Source organism: Dipodomys spectabilis, unplaced genomic scaffold (genome assembly GCF_019054845.1).
Source record: "Dipodomys spectabilis isolate Male_0828 unplaced genomic scaffold, ASM1905484v1 ptg000178l, whole genome shotgun sequence".
NCBI classification, from domain to species: Eukaryota; Metazoa; Chordata; class Mammalia; order Rodentia; family Heteromyidae; genus Dipodomys; species Dipodomys spectabilis.
In genome coordinates, this window is record NW_024870855.1 from 7,591,969 (window position 1) to 7,615,671 (window position 23,703).

Below are 23,703 nucleotides of genomic sequence, written 5' to 3' on the forward strand. Positions count from 1 at the left end.
TTATTACCCAGGATGTGAGTCATCAAGAATTCAGAATGTGCTAATGAGACATCCAACCTTTGATTGGGACTTTCACTTGGCTTCACTTTTAAGTTTTGCTGTCACAGGATTGTCATAATAGAAAATCGTGTCCATTAAGGAGGTGGCAAAGCCAAAGCACTGTGCTCCCCTGACCTATCTACATCCACAGAAGACAGATGTTGCCCTATAGGGCAGCTTAGTAGAGCACCTCCAGCAGCCCCACCCAGGAACTGGAGCAGGTACCAGAGACTCCCTGCCAGTATCCTTTACACTGACTGCCTTACTGACATTCACAAGGCCATATTCTACTATACCAACCATATACCACCAACTTACATGGTGGCTAACTTCACAATTCATGTGTGATATGTTAAGTACGGATGGGAACGGGGAACAGTGGCTCATGCCTGTAACCCCAGGTACAAAGGAGGCAGAGGCAGGATAAGCACCCTCGGAGGCCAGCCAGAGCAGAAAGAGATAAGAACCCTAACTTAAAGCAAAAAGGGCTGAAGATATGGCTCAAGCAAGAGGCCTTGAGTTCAATTCTCAATAATGCCTTCCGTACTCTTCTCCCAAAGTAAATATTGAATGAGAAATGAAATCAAAGGATAGAGCCACCATGGAGTCAGTCATGTTGGGCTCACTTTCCTCAGTTTCCCTAGTTGTAATAGGAACAGACAAAAGATGACATCAGCCAATCAAGACCTTGTGGAGGACAGGAGCCAAGACTGGTACCAAGAATCCATTGTAAATGTAATTGACAAGCTGATTTGGATCAAGGGGTGTGCCACCTAGGACAAAGCGAGAAGTCACAGAAAATTCAGTACAACCTCCCAACTTTCTTAAATGATTCCCTTTATATTCAGAATTCAAAGAGAAAATCTAATTTGGGGCCATTTGTTTGGTAATTAAAGAATAATTCAGATCTCCTACTGCTACATGATTTTTTTTTTCAAAAGATTTATTTAGTATGAACAGCATGGATCCAAATTCAGGTGCAAAATGCTAATTATAGTGAGTTTGTTTGAAAAAGAAGACAGTAAGTAGACCAAACATGTATAAGGACTCATAAAAAGGTTAATATGAAGTATAATTTTTTGCCCCTGATTTCCTTTCTAGGTCCCATCTTATTACTAATTTTTTTATTTGTTTTTTTGTACTGGTCCTTAAATTCTTTTTGCCCAAGGATAGCACTCTACAACTTGAGCCAGCTCCACTCACAGCTTTTTGGTAGTTCATTAGAGGTAAGAGTCTAATGGACTTTCCTGCTTGGGCTGGCTCTGAACCGCAATCCTCAGATCTCAGCCTCCTCAATAGTTAGGATGACAGAAGTGAGCCACCACTACCCAGCTTTATCACTGAGTATTTTTTAAAAGAATTGTCAAAGTTGACAACTAAATATACTTATTTGCTAGCAGAAAAGATTTTCTCAGTTTTAAGATACATTTCCTGATATTTGGGAGGGATATAGAAAGCATTTTCTTAAAAAACAATGTTCTAAAGCAGAGAGTAGTATTTAGGGAGGATTGCAGTTTGAGGACAGCCCCAGGAGAAAAGTTGTCAAAACCCCATCTTAACCAATAAGTTGGAATAATGGTTTGCATCCATAGTCCCAGATACACAGGAGGGGTAGGTTAAGATGATTAAGGTCCCAGGTTGGCCCCAGGCCAACAAAAACCATAAAAATAAGAAAAGCAAAAAGGGCTCTGGATATTCCTCAAGTAGGGGAGTACTTGCTAACAAAGCAGAGAGCCCTGGGTTAAAACCCTAGTACCACCAAAAGAAAAAAAGAATTATTTGGCTTCAATTCAAATATTCAAATATAACTCCCTGTTCTTCATCATGTCCATTAACTTTACTTTTCTTTTAAAGAAAGCAATAGTTAAACAACAAAATAAAAAGCAATTTCTCGGGAATGTGGCTAGATGCTTAAATTACTGCTAACCTCTCTCTGTAGACCTGGAGAGGAACTAATAGTACTGCCATTGTTTTTATTCCCCCACTTCCATAAGAAAATGCTGATAGACTGCAATATTAACGGAAAAAATAATTTAAAATGTAATCCATTTATTAAGCAATAAAAATGCAATGGGAACTAAAGTAATTACGTGCACTTTCTTACAGTAGCTATTTCTTTATTTGATAGATAAATAGATTATAGCTAACATTTTTCACCCTAAAATCACCATAAAATAAAACTGATTTCTTAATAAATCCAATATTAAGGTATATTTTGCTGTATAAAACATTTTTTTGATGAAAGCCCACTACATCCTTAAATATATGTAAAATTTCATTTTTATTGAAAATACGAAATCTGGAGGTAGAAATTGAATCACGAAGCCAAATATACAGAATTTCAGTGACTATTTTCTTTTCCCCTAAAGCAGGCCAATTTCAAAGTAAATTTACTTCGTGTTGCTAAGAATATGGTTAATGTCTTCCCAATTCAAATGGGATAACAATATTCTTTATGTAGTATGCACCATTAAGCAAAATAAAGTGTTTTCCTTTGTTGAATCCCTAGAAGACCTTGAAGTAAAAGTGTTATAATTTGGAGTATTAAAAGCCTAACAATATCTATTTAATAAGTCAGACACTGAACTTACTTATTTTTGATGGTTAAGTGGATAATCAAAACAGAATTAACACTTTTTAAAGAGAAGATAAAGAAAGTCATCTCCGTTGTTTTTTTTTTTCTGAACTGAAATTTCCCAGAAATCTACAAACTTTTTCACTCTTCGGAGGGCACTGGATGGCTTCTGGTAAACTGATCTAACTATCTACAAGTACAATAGGTTCTAGGCTCTGCTGCTGGCTAATCCTAACTCTGCCCTGGCTGCCCCAGGGTGGGGCAGGGGGCAGGCGGAGAAAGGGAGTGCATGGTTTACCTGAATGACTGCATTGCAGAACTCTAGGGAGTTCATGAATTGCACAAGGGACGGCAGCAGCAGCCAGTCGTTCTTCAGAAGGCAGTGCCATTCCTCACCCTTCTCCTCCAGTTTTGTGGGCAGAGAAGAGTAGAGCCCGCTGAGCCCAGTTGCAAGCACCTGCATTCACAAATAGAAACATTCAGTCCTTCCCAACAGCTCACAAGTCATACCCACTGCTGGTCCAAAGACTAGCCTTCGAGTGTGAGGAGTTAAAAGCATGAGAAACTTAGCAGGAAGGAAGGAAGTCATCACCAGGGGAGAGGGGAGGGGAGAGCCATCCCAGGGGATCGGACGACTCCTCACCAAGTGATGAGGTGGCACATGTGTGCCAGGTGCCATGCTGGACTGGGGCGGGGTGAGTAAGAAGGGTAGACACAAGATGAGTAAAACCCCACCCTGAACCCAAGAACTACCAGAAACAGACCAAGTCATAAACAATTGGGGAAAGTACAGTACACTGAATGCAAGCACAGAGACGTATTTTTGTGCAAATACCCTCATCTATAAAGCAGCCTTGAGTTAAGATGTTCCAGGACAAGTAGGGACCAGAAGAGCTTAATAAGAAAGAGACTTGTAATTCCTTGCGAGTTTAAAGTCATGGCTGATCTGTGCATATTTACGATTAGAAAGAACTGGGTAGTGGAGGTCAGTTAGATGTGGTAACTCCATTCAAACAGAGCTAGAAGCATCAGCAGGAGAAAAAGAGGAGAAAATACATGAGCCTCACACATAAAGTGGCTATCAGGGCGATCCAACCAACACATCTGGTTATAATCCAAATTCCTGGGGTTTACTACTCCATTTAAGAAAGATAACTCAATTATCCAGTTAGCCAGTATGGTCATTAAGAGAAGGATGATGCCTCTAATAGAGAAACACTTAATGCCAATGCTTGCTGCAAGGAAAACCATGGATTTCACAGATCTGGGGCCCCCCCTACCTGAGTAGGGAGGGGAGCCTTAGCAGCACTTCAGTCATCCTGATTCAGCAGATACATACACAGAAGGAGTGGGAACAACACTGACTGGACACAAGGGAGTTAGCTACACAAGGGAACATTCTAACACAGATCTGAGGCCAAGGTGAGCTCAAACAGGATGAGCACATTCCAGAAAACACAAAGGGGGAGGCCCAGAAAAGAAATTCTGACATTCTCATTGTCTTATGAGTGGCAAAGGCTCTAGTGTGGTAAATGTTCAGAACACACAGTAGAATACACACATGTGGGTGGACATAAAGCTCTTGAGACAGGCTTGGAGAGAGGGGGCAGTGGGAATAGCCTTAAAAGTGATGTCTGGCTGGGCACTGATAGCTCACGCCTGTAATCCTAACTACTCAGAAGTCTGAGATCTGAGGATCTTGGTTCAAAGCCAACCAGACAGGAAAATCTGTGAGACTCTTATCTCCAATTAATCACAGAAAAAGCCAGAAGTGGCACTGTGGCTCAAGTGGCAGAATATTAGCCTTGAGCAAAAGGAGCTCAAGGACAGTGCCCAGGCCCAGAGTTCAAGCCCCAGGACAAGCAAAAAAAACACACCAAAAAAAGTGATGCCTAACCTACTAAACAATAAACAGGAGTCAGAGACAGAAAGAGAGTATAGGGGATTAACAGTACCAGCAGAGGAAACAGACTGTTCAAAACTTAAAGAAAGGATGGTACCCTCTAGGAGTAAAAAAAGTGCAGAGTCCCAGGTGGGAAAAGAGACAGGCAAGGTAAAAATGAACCTAGAACCCCTGGAGTTCTAGGTCACAATAAAAGGGGCAGTCTGAGAGCCCAGTGGAGAGGCTGATGGACGGCTATATGGGTTTGGTGCTCGGGGAAAGCACTCTCAAGCCACACAAATCAGAAAGAGAAGAAGAGGAGGGAAGTTTCCACAGGTGAGGTATGATAAAAGCCATGGAGCCTTGACATGAGAAAATCAGAAAAATCTAAGGGAATATGGGGTCCAGGTATATTCATCTTAGGGAGATGATTTCTAGATTTAATGCCGTCTCCCTTCCCTTGTCATGCCCATCCAGCATTCTCTGTGTGTCTGTGGTGGTCATCTCTCTGGCTTTCATTAGTTGACTTCATTAGTCTTCTCCATCTCAGGGAAGACCTCCAGTTCCCACTGGAGGTAGGGGTAACACACCTAACTCTACCACCAGAGTAATGGTGGGAGGTCTTAGCACAGAGAAAGCAGGTAGGGACACAGGAGGAACCAGGAAGGCTGATGGAGATGACAAAGGAGCCCGTGGCATAGAATAAAGGGCAGTGAGAGAAATGGACTGACCATCCATTGCAATACTAGAGGAAAGCAGATCACATTCGTTCCTCTGTTCTACTGTGAATTATCACTGTTCATTCACTTTTTTTAAAAAGGGGGGAGGGGGACTTGTCTTCAGGCTAGGTACTAAGTTAAGTTCAGGAAATATAAGCAAGATCATTATCTCTTTCACAATCAGGGCATCTGTGGTCCCAGAGGAAGATGCTCCATAATTAAAGCACTTAACTCCTTGTTAACATACTCAAATCTCTTTAATTCTTCAGATGTGACCCAAATGAGTTACCTGTGCTAAATCAGAAACCTCTGGTAAAAGCAAACAGACCCCAGAAGTTCTCCTTGAAGAGAAGTCTAATCTCGATGCCACATTTTTTAAATCAATTACATTTGCTAACTCATGCTAAATTAACCACAGAACAAAGGCTTTCATTCTGCATACTCCTGCCTTCTTAACCACTGTGGGCTTTGAAGATGAATTCATAAAGACAGACTTAATTTGTCGGACTAAAAACTGGCAATAACTATTCAGTATATCAATATAATTAGAGCAACAATAATTTTCAAATTACATACATCAGTGACAGTAATTAAAAATAACACATACCTAATATTCACTTTTCTTAAGTGAGTATTTTGAAAGGGCATGGCTGGGATGGGAACAGAAAGAAGCATTTCCAGACAATAGGACCCTCCCAGGGCAAGAGCGACAGCTGAGGAGGGGGAGTCCCCAGCTCTGCCTTATCTCTACTAACCCCTCAGAATGACAAAGAAATATGGCGGGGAAATACTCTGCCGAATACAAAGTATTTCCTATTCTTAGGAACAAGAGCCTCAAATGTTCTAGACAGGTTCACTATCACTTGAGCCATGTTCCTCTTGCCCCAAGCCTTGTATGCTCTTGCTCATTTTTTCTTAATAGGGTCTCACTTTCTGCCTGGGCCAGCCTCGACTGAAATCCTCCTATTTACTTACACTTTGCTCATAGCTAGGATGCACATCACCATGACCACATTTTTTTTTTAAATGGTTTAGGTGAGTTTCACTGAACTCTGTCCCTGGGTGAGTCTCTGACTGATTTCCTGATTACAGGTGTGAACCACAGTACTTAAGCTCCCAAATCTTTACAGCTCTGTATATCCTCCCTTCCTAGGTTGATATGCTGAATTCAGAACCACCCACCCTGATGGCACATAGCTCTAAGACAAATACTGTGGGCCAAGCACAAGCAAAGTTGGTGCTGGATAGAACAGGCAGCAGCTAGACATTAGCAGTGTATCCCTGTGATTCTAGCTACTCAGGAGGCTGGGACCTGGAGGATTGCCATTCAAAGTCAGCCTGAGCAGAAATGCCCAAGAATCTCCATCTCAAAGTAACCAGCAAAATGTTAGACTAAAGGATGGTTCAAATGATAGAACACTAACTGTGAACAAGAAAGCAGAGTGAGAATAGGAGGCTCTGAGGTCAAGCCCTAGTACCAGAAGAGAAAAAGAAGAAAAGAAGATGGAGAAGATAGCTCATTCATCCATAAATGCAAGGTCAATTGCTATCCTAAGGAACGGAGAGAGTGCTGTGGCCACTAGGGAAAAGTAGAGTAACAAAAGGTCTATAGATAACTTTTCCAGGTTCAAGAGTTTGATAACATAGTAGATTTACTTTTTATTTTTTAACAGTATTTGAACTGAAGGTCTCGTACTTGCCTGGCAAGACCTCTACTATTTGAGATACACCTCAGCGCTTTTGCTTTTAGGTTATTTTCTGATCCAGTCTAGTATTTTTGCCATAGCTGGTCATGGATCAAGATAATACTATGCCTATTACGTAGCTGGGATTACAAGCATATATCACCATGCCCCAGACACTCTTTTCCTCTCTAATTTCATTTTAACTTGAAAATGAAATTATAAAAAATTTAAAGATGTACTCAAGACTTACTTAAAAATAAAATGCTCATCCACTATTTTGGCCTTTTTTTTCACTCAGACCACACAAAACTTGAAAAACATTTTATTTATTCTCAATAGTATTAACCCAATGTTTTTGTTTTTGTTTTTTTTTAATATATCATCTCCCAAGAGCACTCCTAGAAAATACATAAACTCATGGATAATAGGAGGCAAAGTGCAAAGAACTTCCTTGGCAGCAGCATAGCATGGTGGTACTGAGACCAGGGTTTGAGTATCTGGTTTTTAGCCGGAGTCTGCCACTGATGAGTAGTTATGAAAACTCTCTAAACTTTAGTTTCTTCATTGAATTGTTGCAAGGATTAAAGAGAGCAATTGATGTGATGATATTAGCCCAATAATTTCCACACAGCAATGTTCCCAGGCAGACTCTAAGCACCTTGTTAATTTTAGCAAAAACAAAGATTTTTAGCAGATGGTTTTAGTCTGAAGCTAGCAGCAAAACACCTGCCGGAGACCATTTGATATGACTTGCCATAAATTTTGGATACAGGATAAATAACTTCCTACCTGCAGCTGTGTATCTAAAGGTCATTTATTTCAACACACACATCTTCATTTATGTATAGTGGGCTGTTTCCTGAACTCGCCAACATGTCCCAAAAGGCATGGGCATAACTACACATATGTGGTTAAAAATACCAAATAACCTAAGATTATGTCATCCCCAGCCATCTTTGGCTCCAGGCTGTTCTCTCAGATACCCTTACTCATCGTTACTTAGAGAGAAGAGGCAGCAAAGTCTGTGCTGGCCTCTTCCCATCTACAGTACTTCATAAGGACGAAGTTTGTTAAAGAGGCCCAATTTGCTGAAAGACTCATTACTCTTCCAACGGCCCGATGATAACAGACTTGGACAATCATAGTAATTAGAGAAACTTTCTGTCAATTGTGTCCCTTAGCTGGGGTTAATAGAGTATGCTTTTATTTGCACCATAAAGGGGCCTTTTTATTTTAATTATGTGGTCAGATGTAATTCTAGAAAACTGGGTACAAATGAGATTATGGGATCTGTCCTGAGGAGGAACTTAACACCATGAAGCTCTTCTTCCACTCCAGCAAACGAGGTCAGCTGGTGATTTTGTTTCCTCCACTTTAATGAACTGTACAACGTTTGCAAACACATTTTTAGATAGCAACAGTTACTCAGTGAAATCTGCCTATAACACTTAGCTGAAAGCTAAATATTAAAGGCATGCCCTATTTGATTAAAGTTTTAAATTTTGGAATATGACAAACATACAAAAAACACTAGAACTGAAACCCCTCGGCAATAGCGAACAGATTTTAGCATTTTGTTATAATTTCTTCAGAGCACTCTGCACTCTTTCAAAATACAAAATGTTACAGACTGGGGGTGGAGCTGAGTAGTGGCACTCAGGCGTTGCATGCTCAAGGACCGAGCCTTAATCCAGAGCAAAAGCATCACAACAAATGAATAAAATATTACAAATACAACTTATTCCTACTCCTGACTTTATCTTCCTTCATCCTTCAAACTATAGTCCCAAACACAGTCTATACCATTCCTGTTCTTGTTTTTGTACTTTTAGTGGGTGGTGGGTGGAAGGGCGTCTGTCTGTGTGTAACCAAGAAATGTCAGGCACTACAGTTTTGTGTTCTAAAGCTTGCTGTAAATATGATCACAATGTATGTAACCTTTTGCTACTCAGCATGTCAGCTCTGGCCCCTGCACACAACCTACCAGTTGACCCTCACATCTCTATGACAACCACCAAACACATCCACTTCCATTTCTAAATATCCTCTAGGGAACGTACCACCACTGGCCAAAATCTTCCCATAAAGACTTAACTATGAATTTAACCTACCTATGGCAAGTTACCTCCCCGGTTCCAGCAAAACTTACTAAGGGTGTCCCGCACTATTCTGCAAGGCATAATGCCATATATATTATGAAGGTTGGTAAAAACAACAGATAATGGAAATGTCACTGAACTGGGAAAATATTAATAGCTGTTGTCCAGGAGCAGAAGGCACAAACCTATAAATCTGTCATTTACACCCTTCTTCAAAGACAGCAGAAACATCAAAAAATCACTCGGAGGCCTAAGAACTCCTATGAATTTCAAATTGCTTCCAGTATTTTCTGGACTTGATTAGGCCTGGATTACAAGCTATCTCTAAAGAATCCTGCTCACCATACTTTGGACTTAAAAAACACACAGAGCAGAAAATTCTTGTTACTGCAAATGTGCATTCATTTTTCAAAATAAAATCAATGCTTTGGGTCTACAACTAATGGTCATTACCTTGCTGAGACACTAATTTGTAAAACCAGCTGTGAGTTTTCACCACCTGCCTTGACTCACTGGAACAAACTCAACCACAAGAGCTAAGAATTTACAAAGTGCGAGTTGTTGTTTTTTGTTCTTTTTCTTTGGGTCCAGTCGTGGGGCCTGAACTCTGGGTCTGGGCACTGTCCCTCAGCTCTTCAGCTCAAGGCTAGTGCTCTACCACTTGAGCCACAGCGCCACTTCTGGCTTTTTTTCTTTTTGCTTATGTAGTGCTGGGGAATCGAACCCAGGGCCTCAGGCATGCAAGGCAAGAGCTCTACCACTGAGCCACCTTCCCAGCCTAAAGTGCGAGTTTTACAAATCTCTCAGGATGTGCTCTTAGAAAAAAAAGAAAAATTAAAATCATTCCCAACCCAATAAAAACGCATCAAGAAACAGTAGCACACACAATTTCCTCTTGTGGGTTATTTTTTTTTTTTTGGGGGGGGGGGGGGGTCCGGTCGTGGGGCCTGAACTCTGGGCCTGGGCGCTATCCCTCACCTCTTCAGCTCAAGGCTAGCGCTCTACCACTGGAGCCACAGGGCCACTTCCAGCTTTTTTCTTTTTGCTTATGTGGTGCTGAGAAATCGAACCCAGGGCCTCATGCATGCAAGGCAAGCGCTCTACCACTGAGCCACCTTCCCAGCCCTCGTGGCTTATTTTGAACTGCCAGTGCTCCGCCAAAGAGCCTCTAGGCCTAGATACCTCTGCTCCCTTCAAAGCATTTCTCATAGCTCACAAGAAGAAAGGGGTGTGGGGGGAGAACACTAAGGAGAGGAACTTACTGGACAGAAGTAGGTGTTGTCCACGATGTGATGGGCCACATGCTGTTCTCGGCAGAGAGAGACATGGTAAACAGCAAAGCATCTCGAGCTTGCTGGCCTACTGTCCCCTCACGGTGAATGAAGGGGAGGGATCAGGAGAGAGATGAGGAAGTTGGCGGCCCCTTGATCTTCACTGGTGTGGAAAAACAGTTCCAGAATGGATGGATCTTTGGCAAGGATGGAGCAGAGCTGATTGAGCAGGACAACCAGCTTGGCCTCCACAGCAGGCGTGGTTGTTCCGGAACAAGAGCTCAGCAGCATCATCAGGGGCTTCAGAATGGACTTATGGTGCAGCAGGGGCTGGTGGGATGCATGACTAATATTTCGTACATCTTTAGCTGCTCCATTTTAGTCTCATCAGTGAATTCACGCCTCAAACTCCACAGGAAGAGCTTCTCCATGATGTTCTCTGAGACCACAAATTCCAGAATTGGCCCCATCACAACATCCTTGGCTTGCTCTTCAATTAGCAGGAAGAGCATGTGTTCTACATAGTTCTGCACAGCGCTGGCCTCATCTCGGGGGATGGAGCCATATTTTGTCTGTGTGTTCTTCAAGGGGTCATGCTTCTCGAAGATTTTCACAACCTGTAACCAAGTTAAACATTCATCATCCATCAAATGTTTCTCATGCTCTCAAAACATACACTACCACTCATTTTCACTGAGCCATCATCAAAAATACAAAAACCCTTGGCCACTGAGCCATCATCAAAAATACAAAAACCCTTGGCCACAAGATTTATGTAAGCATTGTAAATTTGTCCCTCCCTCTTTTCCTTCCTTCTTTTTTTTTTTTTTTGGGTCCGGTCGTGGGGCCTGAACTCTGGGCCTGGGCGCTGTCCCTCAGCTCTTCAGCTCAAGGCTAGCGCTCTACCACTTGAGCCACAGTGCCACTTCCGGCTTTTTTCTTTTTGCTTATGTGGTGCTGAGGAATCGAACCCAGGGCCTCAGGCTTGCAAGGCAAGTGCTCTACCACTGAGCCACCTTCCCAGCCCTCTTTTCCTTCCTTCTTAATTCCTTCCCTCCCTCTCTTGCTCCTTCCTTCCCTTCCTCTCCATTTTTCATAAAATGAAGAGTTAAGCTATAGAAAGAATATACCCAAAGGTACTAATTTACAATAGTTATAACTTGGGGCAACCTAAGAACCTAAGAAAATAGTATGGTGATATGAATTAATTTCTTAGACTATTATTATGAAGACTTGAGAACATGAAGAAATGTAAGTGAAATTTAGAAGAAAAAAATGATTTATGGTACAAACATTAATTATCAAACATAACAAAGGGTAAAATATGTGAAAATAATCCTTTTTGTGTTCAAAGGGATGATAAGTTCTTAAACTTCCTCTAAACTGTTAATGATATAATGTTTTTAAATTTAGGTGCATTGAGAAGTACAAGAAAATCTGACTGTTTGTATTCTCCGAGAAATTGAGTTGCTCTGAAGATTTCAGCAGAGCTATATAGCTCCTCACATACCATCCCTCCCTCTTCCACTTTAGTAGGCGCCTTCTCCAACCAAGCATGCAGCACTAGGGAAGAAGAAAGGCAACTGAAACTGAAACTGAAAAGTGAAGACTCTGAATGCTTCATTTCTGTAAGCCAAAAAAGAAAAAAATCTGATAACCAATTACAAAATAAATCCTTAGGAGAAAAGCTTCAAAAGGTAATCCAAGCCAGTTGTCAGTGGCTCATGCCTATAATCTTAGCTACTCAGGAGGCTGAGACTTGGGGATCACAGTATGAAGCCAGCATTGGCAAGAAAAGTCCCTGAGGTTCTGATCTCCAATTAATGGCCAAAAAATTGGAAGGGGAGCTGTGGTAGCCTTAAGCCAAAAAGCTCAGGGAGAGCATCCAGAGTTTAAACATCTGAGCTCAAGCCCCTAAAACCAGCACACATGCAAGGTAACCCAACATTTACCTGCAATAAATAAATAAATAAATCGTTAAAGTTTGGAATGATAAAAAGTTTTGAAAATGACTATGAATATAGTTAATGCAACTGAATTACACACTTAAAATGGTTATATGGTGTATTATGTTTAAGATGCTTCAGTAAAAAAAAAATTGTTAGTCATGGGGCTTGAACTCAGGGCCTAGGCACTGTCCATGAGCTCTTTTTGCTCAAGAATAGCATTCTACCACTTTGAGCCACAGCTCTACTTTCAGTTTTTGGGTAGTTACTTGGAGAAAAGAGCCTCATGGGAACTTTCTTGCCCAGGCTGGTTCTGAACCATGATCCTCATATCTCAGTCTCCCAAGCAGCTAGGATTACAGGCATGAGCCACCAGCACCCAGATACAAAAGTAATTTAAGGGTAAGTTTTTTTTTTATGCTTAAGTAAGTCATGTCATAACCCTGGTCTATTTCTCTCTTACCATGGTAGTCATTTAAATATTTCTTACCTCTCTCTGGCCACTAATTAGTTATTTCTATATTTTGGACCTAGAAATTTAAACAATTATAGACCTCAATTTCTACTTAATTTAATAATGAGATTTAAATAAGAAGTCCACTCATTTTATCCCCTTTAAAAGGTATATACTTGATACTTCATAAATAAGCTAACAATTTATCTATGATTTTATCTTTGGTCCGTTTTGCTTTGCTGAATTGCATGCAATGTTTATCTTTGGCAGAGCCCTCTTGACCCAGTTCTGTGATGTGCTGCTACATGTTGTGTGTTTAGGTAACAGAATATGTTTAGGTAACAGAATATTTGCAAGACACTGAGGAAGCTGGCAAATATGCAATGCTATGTCAGCATACATGAGCAATGTGGGAAAATTATTCCTTGGGACAAATCCTAAGGTCTCTACCCTATCAGAAGTAAGGGGAGAAATCTCTATGAACCAGACAAGAACATCATGAAAGAATAAATGGATTTCCACAGAATCTATCATTTCTATCAATTTCTACTAGAAAATGAACAAGCTATGTTGCAAATGAAAAGCTCACTCCATGGGCTGGGAAGGTGGCTCAGTGGTAGAGCGCTTGCCTTGCATGTATGAGGCCCTGGGTTTGATTCCTCAGCACCACATAAGCAAAAAGAAAAAAAAGCCGGAAGTGGCACTGTGGCTCAAGTGGTAGAGCACTAGCCTTGAGCTAAAGAGCTGATGGACGCGCCCAGGCCCAGAGTTCAGGCCCTATAATTGCCCCCCCCCCAAAAAAAAAGAAAAGTTCACTCCACATCCTGGAGTTGGCATTTTTCATGATGAAGGCTTTCAATGTTCAGGTATACAAGAAGAATATGGCTCAGAGACTGGGGTCCCCAGAGCAGCCACTAGACATCCACTTCTTTGCCAGATTCCTGCCTCCAGAGTCTGCCCACTTTCCCATATCTCTGCTCAACCCTGCAGAACTTTTTGCACACCTGGAAGCCTCACTGGCAGCAGAGACCCTGGGACCTGGCTGAGCCTTTCCCTTTGGTTCAGGACCTTCCCAGCATCTCAGAGCAGAACTGCAGTACCTTACTTGCTCCACAGGGGTCTCCCACCTCAACACTGCACTCTCCAGCTCTCAATGTCCCTACCTCCAAGGCTCCACATTCTGAAGGACAAATACACAATACACTTAATCCATTCTATAATTTCAAATTCCACATGTCCAGTTTACTTGTGAGAGCTACCTTTACAGCTAGACCTTCAAGTAAAAATGTATGTACTTCTCCTGTACTCAGGCTGTCCAAACAGTCTAAAACAAGGATTTTTGAAAAAGGTATGGCAAATTACCTCAGTTTTTCTGGAAAACAATCTGATAATATATAACATAAGTTATGAAATTGTTCCTCCCTTTTGACTTGTAATCTGATCTTAGGTGCTGGTGGCTCACAACTATAATCCTAGCTACTCAGGAGGCTAAGACCTAAGGATTGCAGTTCAAAGCCAGCCCAAGCAGGGAAGTCCATTCGATTCTTATCTCCAATTAATCACCAAAAAAGCCAGAAGTAGAGCTGTGGCTCAAGTGGTAGAGCACTATCCTTGAGGAAGGAAAGCATCCAAACAGCACCCAGACCCTGAGTTCAAGCCCCAAGGGACTAGTACAAAAATAAGGTTCATATCAATAGGTTCTAACAATAAAATTTTTCTTGTTAGTTGCTCTAATTTTCTAACAGAATTAAAATAAAAGTAAGCAAAATGGTTTTGTAGTATCTAAAAAAGGAACCCAAAAAACTGAGTTAAAAAGAATTACTGAAAATCTCATAATTCTCAGAAATTCCCAGGCAATATCAGTTTATAAATATACATACTGGTACTATATGCAATATTTATTGTATACCTAATATGTAATACACAGAAAAAACATTTACATGTCCATAAATCACACTTTTCTCATAAACTAGCCTTCCTTACTACTTAGCACTCTTCCAGCCCTGCTATGAGAAATCTTAGAGAGAACTGAGAATTTTACTCAGACATCAAACTTCTTAGCACTTCTAAACTGAAGTATCTTACTCCTCCTTGTAGTCCCTCCTCTGTGCTATTTCTGAGTAAATAGCAGAGAAAGTGAGAACAGAGTTCTAACAGCCCTCACACAGGGAAGGGTTGTTGATCCCAAGCCCTGGCCACTGGTTTTACTGCCTAGAAGATGGGTGTGTTACAACAAAGGGCTTGAGTCTCTGAGCACTCAGTGCTCCACAAGGTGCTGATTGAACCCACAGTTACCACATATCCTGAACCTGCTCCCCAGGTATCAGAGCCCTCCCAGGCCACCTCCCCTTTCCTTCTAGGCACACATACCCATGACCTGATTTTCAAGTGGGCTCTAAAGGCCTCATCCTGGCACTGGTTCTAACTTGGCAGGGAATAGCTCAGACACTTCCTGGCTGGAACCCAGCCTGCACCAAAATGCTCAAGTGCTTCTACATGGATGTCCAAATTCTTCCACCTGAATGATGTCACAGTTCTTGCAGTTCCTGGAAATTGACTCCTTATGTAAATTATCTTTTCCTTCACTGCCCTCAAACTCCCATCAAACCCTGGTAGCCCTGTTTCCCTGATTTCTGCTTGCTGACTCATGTCACCCATTTGCCATCTCTGACTAACAATCCAATGGGTGCTGAGATTCCATGCTGTACACAGAGCCTCCTACAGGCCTGGCCCTTCCTGTGCTCCTCCAATCTTAATTTCTCATTCTTGTCTTGGATTTTCCAACCCTGGATTCTCCACTATATATCATTGTCAGGGATTCATTTCAGGAGAAATGAATAAGGCTGCAGGGGTTTAGTAGATGAGAAAGTGAAAACAAGCAAAATATGCACTATAAACATTTTCTTTACAAAACAAGTTCACTTTGTTAAGCTGAAAATATCAAAACCCATCAGTACATAAGAACACACATGTTAATTAAGAAAACTAATTGAAATTGTAACAACATTAATGCTGATCATGACTGGGTATTTGATCATCGATACACTTTAATAAATATAGGCACCTGTGTGCATGTATGCACATGCATGTGCATATCATGGGTCACATTTAGAGCCAAATGTAAATTACCACAACCCTACAAAGAAGCATACATAAATCAACAATGTGAACAATGGTGTAAAAATTACCATCAGATCAAAATAGCTAAATTTAAACTAGTTTCACAGCCATTTTTCCTACAAAAAAATTATAACGATTAATGTGGATAAATATAATTAACAGATAATATATTTCTTTCTTAAGCATTCTTTCAGAATGCTCCTTATCTTTATTCCTAATAATGACCCTTGTCAGAGATAATGAGCCTGAAGTTTAAACAATTACAAATCTTAAATAATAGAAGGTTCACATTAATCACAGAGTAGCTAACAAAGGACTTTCCGTCATAATAAACACTGATGTTTCTCTGTTACATTTACTTTGATACCATCTCACTATTGTTCTATGTCTTACATACAACCTGGTATCAAGTGACCACTTATACTACTTTGAGAGCCTAGTTATTTCAGGAAAGTCACCTGACTACAACCCATACCTCCAAATGCTTTGGAATGATACGTTAAAGTAGAATTATGGAAAACAAGTTACTAAGGAACACTTCCATCACACAGAAGAGTGATTTTAGCTGTGCTTGGCCAAATTCTACTTATGTACCCAGGATTTAGCTGTCCTAGGCCGAATTCCACTTACTGCACCAAATAACTACAAGAAAAGTATATTTCCATCCAGTCCATGTTTCTGGGCTCAATTCAGTTTGGAACATTCCTTGCATACCTGTCTCCATAGGGGGAATGGACCTCACCAAGTCATTTATTTTTCCTATCAAGAAGACAACACAGCTTGTGAACTTGTCCCAGTGGTTTAAAGACAGCTTTAATCCTGAGCATCAGAAACTTGTCTAACTCTGAGATGAAAGAGGAAAAAGGAGGACCTATACACAGACAGAAGAGTGTCCTAAGTAATAACATTCCAAGGAACACTCCCTTTAACCACAGCAAAAAACAAAAAACAACCTTATCAAGGAGTCTGCGGTAGTAGAACTGCTGACATTTCTATAGACTCAACTACTTTGTGGTGGAACAGAAGCCCTCATCAATGCCTTAGGCACTTCACCTTAAGAGGAAGAGTTTTTGTTTTCTTTTCATCCAGCAAATTTGGCGTTACCTGTAGAGTTGGTGTGACAAATACAAATTTTTAAATGTTAACAAATAAAAGCTTCCTAAGATAGTCAGAAGAGTAATCAAAGTTCTCTAACAATGTCTCAACTTTCATCTCTCCAAGGCTTTTTCCCCTGTCATTTAGTCTACCACAAGGCAAGTATCAAAAGAACAAAGATGAACATGGCAAGTGAATAAGATTCAATACATGTGACAACTCTACATCTAGATACCATGTGCTCTTCAACAGATTCAGGCTATGTGGAAATCTATACAAGATGCTGTAAATAAAACCTACTATACTTTGCACTATTGTGAGAAGACATTTGACCTAAGCAATCTAGATGGTTCCATTTATTTTCCCATCCTCATTCTCTCTGAAATGAAAAAGATGACTAAATCCACCTCTTTTTCCTCATCTATCACCACTACTGTATTCTTTTTTTTCTTGAGACAGAGTCTGACAATATAGTCCAGGCTGAGCTCAAACTCAAGGACTTTAAGTCTCAGTGCTAAGATTACAGGCATATACCACCAAGCCCAGTCCTCTGATTTTTTTAACCTAATTCCTATGTTCTTGTAGCTCTAAGGACAGACACTACTAGTATTCAGCGCTTGAAAGAAGTATACAGAAAGGTCTATGAAATCACAAAATAACAAGTGGTTAGTGCATACAGCAATCTATTAATTGCTTGGTAAGCCAACGCTCCTTTCTAATTTTACCCTCTTCCATTTTGAAAATGCAAAGTCACAAATATAAGAGATAAAAACAATATACTAGATTATAAAGTGTTCATGAAAGTGACTATAAAAATTAAACACACACACACACACACACACACACATATATATATATATATATATACTATTTCTGATCAATGAATTCAAACCAAATCCAAAGAACTTCCTAGAAGCGAACTGTGCAATGTCTTCAAAATAGTATATAAGACTGAAGCTGTTTCCTATATCTCTCAGATCTTCTACCACTGAGCCACCTTCCCAGCCCGTCTCTCAGATCTTCTGCAGTTGCATTTCTTATTTTCTGCCTTTCAATTCAACAGTTCATTAAACCTCTATAATATGTCACACTCAGTTCTTAACACTGAAAATGTAGATAAATTAGTAATGGTGCTAATCTGGAGGCACTCACAGTGAAGTTGGAAAGAAGATAATGTATCCATAATTGCAATAAAATGTGACTGGTTTAACAGTGAAAGAAAACTCAGGGTGAAGTTGCAACACAGCATAAAAGACAGCAGGAAAAGGCTTCCAGAAGAAATGAAGTTCAAAAGAGTTCTGGAGAAAGAAAAGCATTTAGCCAAGCAGCAGAATACTCAGGCAGAAACAAGAGCAAGTGCTAAGGCAAAGAGGCATGAAACCAGGGAGTAGGTAGCTAGAAACTCTAAGCAGCTTTGTATTTCTCATGACTAAATGAGACGTAGGAATGAAAAAAGGGCATAAAGAACTCTGTGTGCCAACAGGGCCTGTGGGTGGCCAGATGCCGCTGGAAGGTCCAACAAAAGGGACAACCTAGAAAGGTCTTGGTTGTAGGTTCACCTCAAGTTAAGTGGCAAGGTGGCCATTCAGAAGGTGTGAGGAAGTACAAGCAGGTGCTATTTCCTAACCACATTCTTCAGTCACTTACCAGGCATGCAGTTACTCCTGAATGCCTACTCTAGAACTATTCTGGGGCTGCCACAGGGACCAGTGGGACCAGGGAGCAATTCGGAAATTCAAAGTACCTCTGGAACTATCCATGTCTATCTCCTGGTAAGCTCCAGAGTCACAATCTGCTTTGAATATGATCCTAGCTACTTAGACAACTCCTCTGACAGCGACATGGTGCTTGAGACAAGATACTATAACTAGAAGGGCAAAATTTGGGCCAGAGGCTATCTTCCATCTATGACCGCTCTGAAACAGATGTTACTGATAAACAGCAGAACAGAATCAGTCAAATGCAGGTCATTTGTGTTGTATTTTTCACTCAAGGGCCCTATCAGAGAACTCTGAGTCCTACAGACTTTGGTACCTTCATTTCCTCTCATTATCACACATAAAAGCATTGCTCTACTCAGCTAATAGACACTTCAATAAATAACATGTTGCCATCTTGTCTTTGCCACATTTCTGATCTTACATCCCTTCTGGGATTTCTAGGATTTTCTCAGGAAAGCAGCAACTGCAATTCCAGCAGGCAAGAGGTGTGAGTCAGATTTTAACACATTTCTCTACTGCTCTTCCTCTCCAATGGAACAACTCATTACAAAGAATGCCATCTGAAACTCCAAAACAAAGAATACACAACATTCATTTCTACCAGCTGAAGGTCTCTCATTTCCAACCCAAATATCTTATCCTGAAACTTTTTGTCTTCTCCAGCTTCCCCCCCACAATCCCAAATAGGCTAAAACTATTCATTTCCAATATTCATACCATAAAAAGTTTTCTCCCTCCCTTTTCACAGCTAAGTTACCAAACACAAAACAATCACTTTTCCCACTCACCAGTCCATTTCCATCCATACCAGCTCCTTCCCAGAGAGAAGCCAGCATTAATCACTCTGTGATAAGGATTTTTACTCATCCACATTAGCTTGTACATTTCTTAAAAGCCCAGGCCAAGGCTCCCAGCTTAAATCCCACCTGGCATGCAGACAGGGCTGTACTAGTACTATGAGCTAAATAAACCCCTGAAGAACAATAGCCATTTGCCAGCCAAGAGAGTTTCTCACCCAGTACTCTCATTCATAAGGTACCGAAAAAGCCCTCGGGACCTCTGCAGACTAAAACTATGAGTATTTTTAAGATTTGTTTAAAAGGAAAAGTGAAGGGTGCCAGGGGCTCATGCTTGTAATCCTAGATACTCAGGAGGCTGAGATCTGAGGATGGCGGTTCAAAGCCAGCCTGGGCAGGAAAGACTGTGAGACTCTTATCTCCAATAAAACCACTCAGAAAACTAGAAGTGGTGCTGTGGCTCAAGTGGTAGAGCTCTCACCTTGAGCTGAAGAGCTGAGGGACAGTGCCCAGGCCCAGAGTTCAAGTCCCACTACCGATATATATATAAATTCTTTAGCTGGGCTCTGGTGGCTCACGCCTATCCTAGCTACTCAGGAGGCTGAGATCTGAGGATCATGTTTAAAGCCAGCCTGGGCAGGAAAGTCCATGAGACTCTTACCTCCAATAAACCATTAGAAAATGGAAGTGGCACTGTGACTCAAGCAATAGAGCTCTCGCCTTGAACTGAAGAGCGCAAGAACAGTGCCCAGGCCCAGAGTTCAAGGTCTACAACTGACCAAAAAAATAAAAAAAAAGGAAAAGTTAAGCCTCAAAAGATTTTCAAAAAGAAAACAACCAACCAAAGTTAGAGAAATAACTAAGCCAGAACAGTCCTCACTTTGCACAAGAAAGTATTTAATGACTATATACGACAAAGTTCTTACTTTTTTGTTTTTGGAAGAAAAGAATGCTAAGTACCTGCAATATGCTTCCAAACCCATATGATATGTGTATCCTGGGATTTCGTTACAATATGACCTGGGACCAAAACTTATTTTTTCAAGCCAGGCACTAGTGGCTCACACCTGTAATCCTATCTGCTCGAGGATGAGATCTGAGAATCATGGTTTGAAGCCAGCCTGGCCAGGAAAGTTCATGAGACTCTTATCTCCAGTTAACTACCAAAAGCTGTGGGTCAAGTGGCACAGCACTAGCCTTAAGACAAAAAAGCTCAGGGATAATGCCGGGGCCCTGAGTTCAAGGCTCAGGACCAACATAGACACAAAAAATTCACCAGTGTGAGAGATCAATGACATGTTTCTGAACAGGACATTCTAACAGCACTGCCACACTATATAAAAAGCTTGACTGGGACAGAATTTGGCAGGGCAATAACTTGCTGACATATAATCATGAAGCTGAGGCTATAACATCCCTTTAAGAATGGCATGGACTACCAAAGGCATACATCACAGATATCCAGAGAAGTAATTGTAACCAAAGAAGTATATCCAAACAACAAACAAGATGGAGCCCTGGAGCAAAGACTATGTATTAGAGATCTAGATTCCATCTATCAAATGAGATGACTGGAACTGAAAAACACTTCTAACTTGATTGTGCATTTCTAGCAGTTAAAAATAAGCATCAGGGGCTGGGAATGTGTCTTAGTGATAGAGTGGTTGCCCAGCATGCACGAAGTCCTGGGTTCGATTCCTCACTCCCACATAAACAGAAAAAAGCCAGAAGTAGAGCTTTAGCACATGTGGTGGTACGCTAGCCTTAAACACAGAGAGGCCCAAGGAAAGTGCCCAGGCCTAGTTCAAGCTCCAGGACTGGCCAAAAAAAAGCATCAATAGCTTAATTAATGAATAAACACAATGCACTAATACATAATGATACTATGTACATTGTAAACACAAAATACGAAAAGTTTTGAAGAAAAAGAGAGATACAGGTCTTCCTGTATCTTCCCATACCCAGCGCACTATCAGCAGTTTCCGGTAGGGCTCACCCCTCCACTCTGGAATCAATTTTAGAATACTACAAAAAAAATACAAAGTAGAGGAAAAGGTGTTGAAATACTTTCTTCCCTTTACTACTGCAGATGTTACCACCATGTCCACAGACAATCCATTGAAATTTGAACAACAAAAAGTCAGAGAATGGGGAATGCACAAAAATTCATGGAAGCTTTATCCTAGATGGTGACAAGAAGCTACAAAGTGTGAACAGCCCACAAGCCATATTAATTTTGTTCCTTTTTTATTTAAACGATGTCTCCTAAAATTGCTGTGATTTGCAGGTTTGATGCTTTAACTCATGTGTTGTTTCTGGACACAGGAAGGAGCTAGGTAGTCACTAAAAGACTGTCACAGAAATAGCCACTTACCAGCTCACCTGGGAGTGTAATGTTGAACAAATAGTAAAGAATGCCAATTTGGTTTATTTTACTACTGATAAACTCCCTGAGGAAAGGGGAAGGCTAGTCAATTTTCTGAACACTCAACCCTTAATTATCTACACCAGTAGATCAGAGAAGAGTCAGAGAAGCCAAAATAAATAATTTTTTTTAAAAAAAATCAGCTTTGTAAAGAAGACAGATATTTAGGCATAGCCTGACATTTTTCCTTAAATTACACAGCGGCCACCAGCCTGAAAATGGTAGAGTGCTGAGGTCAAATACAAGGGCTTTAGAGTCAAGGGAGTGAAATCTAAGGGCTCACTTGGTAATTCACTAGTTATAGAACCTCAAACAAGTTATTTAACCTTTGTAATTTTCCATTCCCTCGTCTGTAAAATGAGGAAGTTAATACTACTCTGTAGGTCTGTGGAAATTGAGTGATAGAAAGCACAATACTTGGTAAATCCTTAACAAATGTGTATTTAGTAGAGTTTAAGGACTGGATGGGATCAGGAGGGGAAAAGGACCAAAGGGAGAGCTTATAACTATGGTGAAGAGTTTTGTAAGGTGATGTAAAAGTCATTTCAAGGAATGATTGCTGTTATTCTAAAATTACCTTGGGAACAAGCATGTTTCCTAGGTGCTTTTTTTTTTTGCCTGGCAGGGAGGGGAATGATCTTTTTTAACTGGGTATCTATGATAGGAAAGCAAGAAGAGAATGTTGCCTTTGTTTCCATCTAAGAGGGTTTCCCTCCTTGTGTTTCTGAAAACTGAGTTATCCATCACACAGGTAGAAAACCCTGGCTGTGTGTGACAGAGGCTGGTGGGGCTCTGAGGCCAGTAAAGAAGGCGGAGCTCACACATTACCTGTGCCCAGTGGTTTGTAAACACAATCATGCATGTTTCTGGGTCAACTCTTTGCAGGCTCACTGCAGGCTGGAGTTTGCTTTCTGTCGAAACTGATGACATCATAAACCTTCAATGCTTCTAAGTCATACTTCATGTTCGCAAAAACGTGATAGGCAGTCATTAACTTTCAAGCATCACATCAGAAATGTAGCTTCTTCTGTTTTCATGGTTACCTTTAGAACCTGTAATGACAATAACACAAAGTATATCTTGTTATGTTCATATGCTAAGTAAGATGCTAACGGTTAAGTTTAAATCAAAGATAGGTATTATAAAGGAGATGTTTATCCTCAAGTCTTTTTATTTTCTCTTGTCTTGCTACTACAATATGAAGCTCTATTCACATATTAAACAATTGTTGATTTTCTTCTTTCCATAAAACCAAGCACAGTTCCCCATTATTATACTGCATCACTTGAGTCCTGTTTCCATAATTAAGCATGATATCAACTATGTTTGTAGAGTTAAAAAAAAAAAGAGTAATAAAGAGCCATGAGTTGACAGAAATAAAATGGCTTAAGACTATTTAGAAGAATTATAAAACAGCAGTCAGACTCCTGGGCCCAATGTGGTTGAGGCTTTGGTTGTTTGTTTTTTTTTAAATTTTAATCAATGACTGACTAATGAATTGAAAGCATCTCAACTTGTGGTTCTAAACTAGGTGAAAGTTTCTAGCTTTTCTGAAGAATAATAGAATCTTAATAAGTCAGTTAGGAATGATCTACCAAGCGGGGCTGAGAAGGTGGATCAGTGGTAGAGTGCTTGTCTTGCATGCATAAAGCCCTGGGTTCAATTCCTCAGTACCACATAAGCAGAAAAAGCCGGAAGTGGTGCTGTAGCTCAAGTGGTCGAGCGGTAGCCTTGAGCTGAATTGCTGAGGGATAGCGCCCAGGCCCAGAGTTCAGGCCCATGACTGACAAAAAAAAAAAAGAAATGATCTACCAAGGGCTGGGAAGGTGGCTCAGTGGTAGAGTGCTTGCCTTACATGCATGAGGCCTTGGGTTC

General features: G+C 40.7%; 1 pseudogene; it reads right to left on the reverse strand.

The window, feature by feature from the left end:
- The window catches only part of LOC122120728, a 118,484-nt pseudogene that overhangs the window by 23,595 nt on the left and 71,186 nt on the right, over window positions 1–23,703 (reverse strand).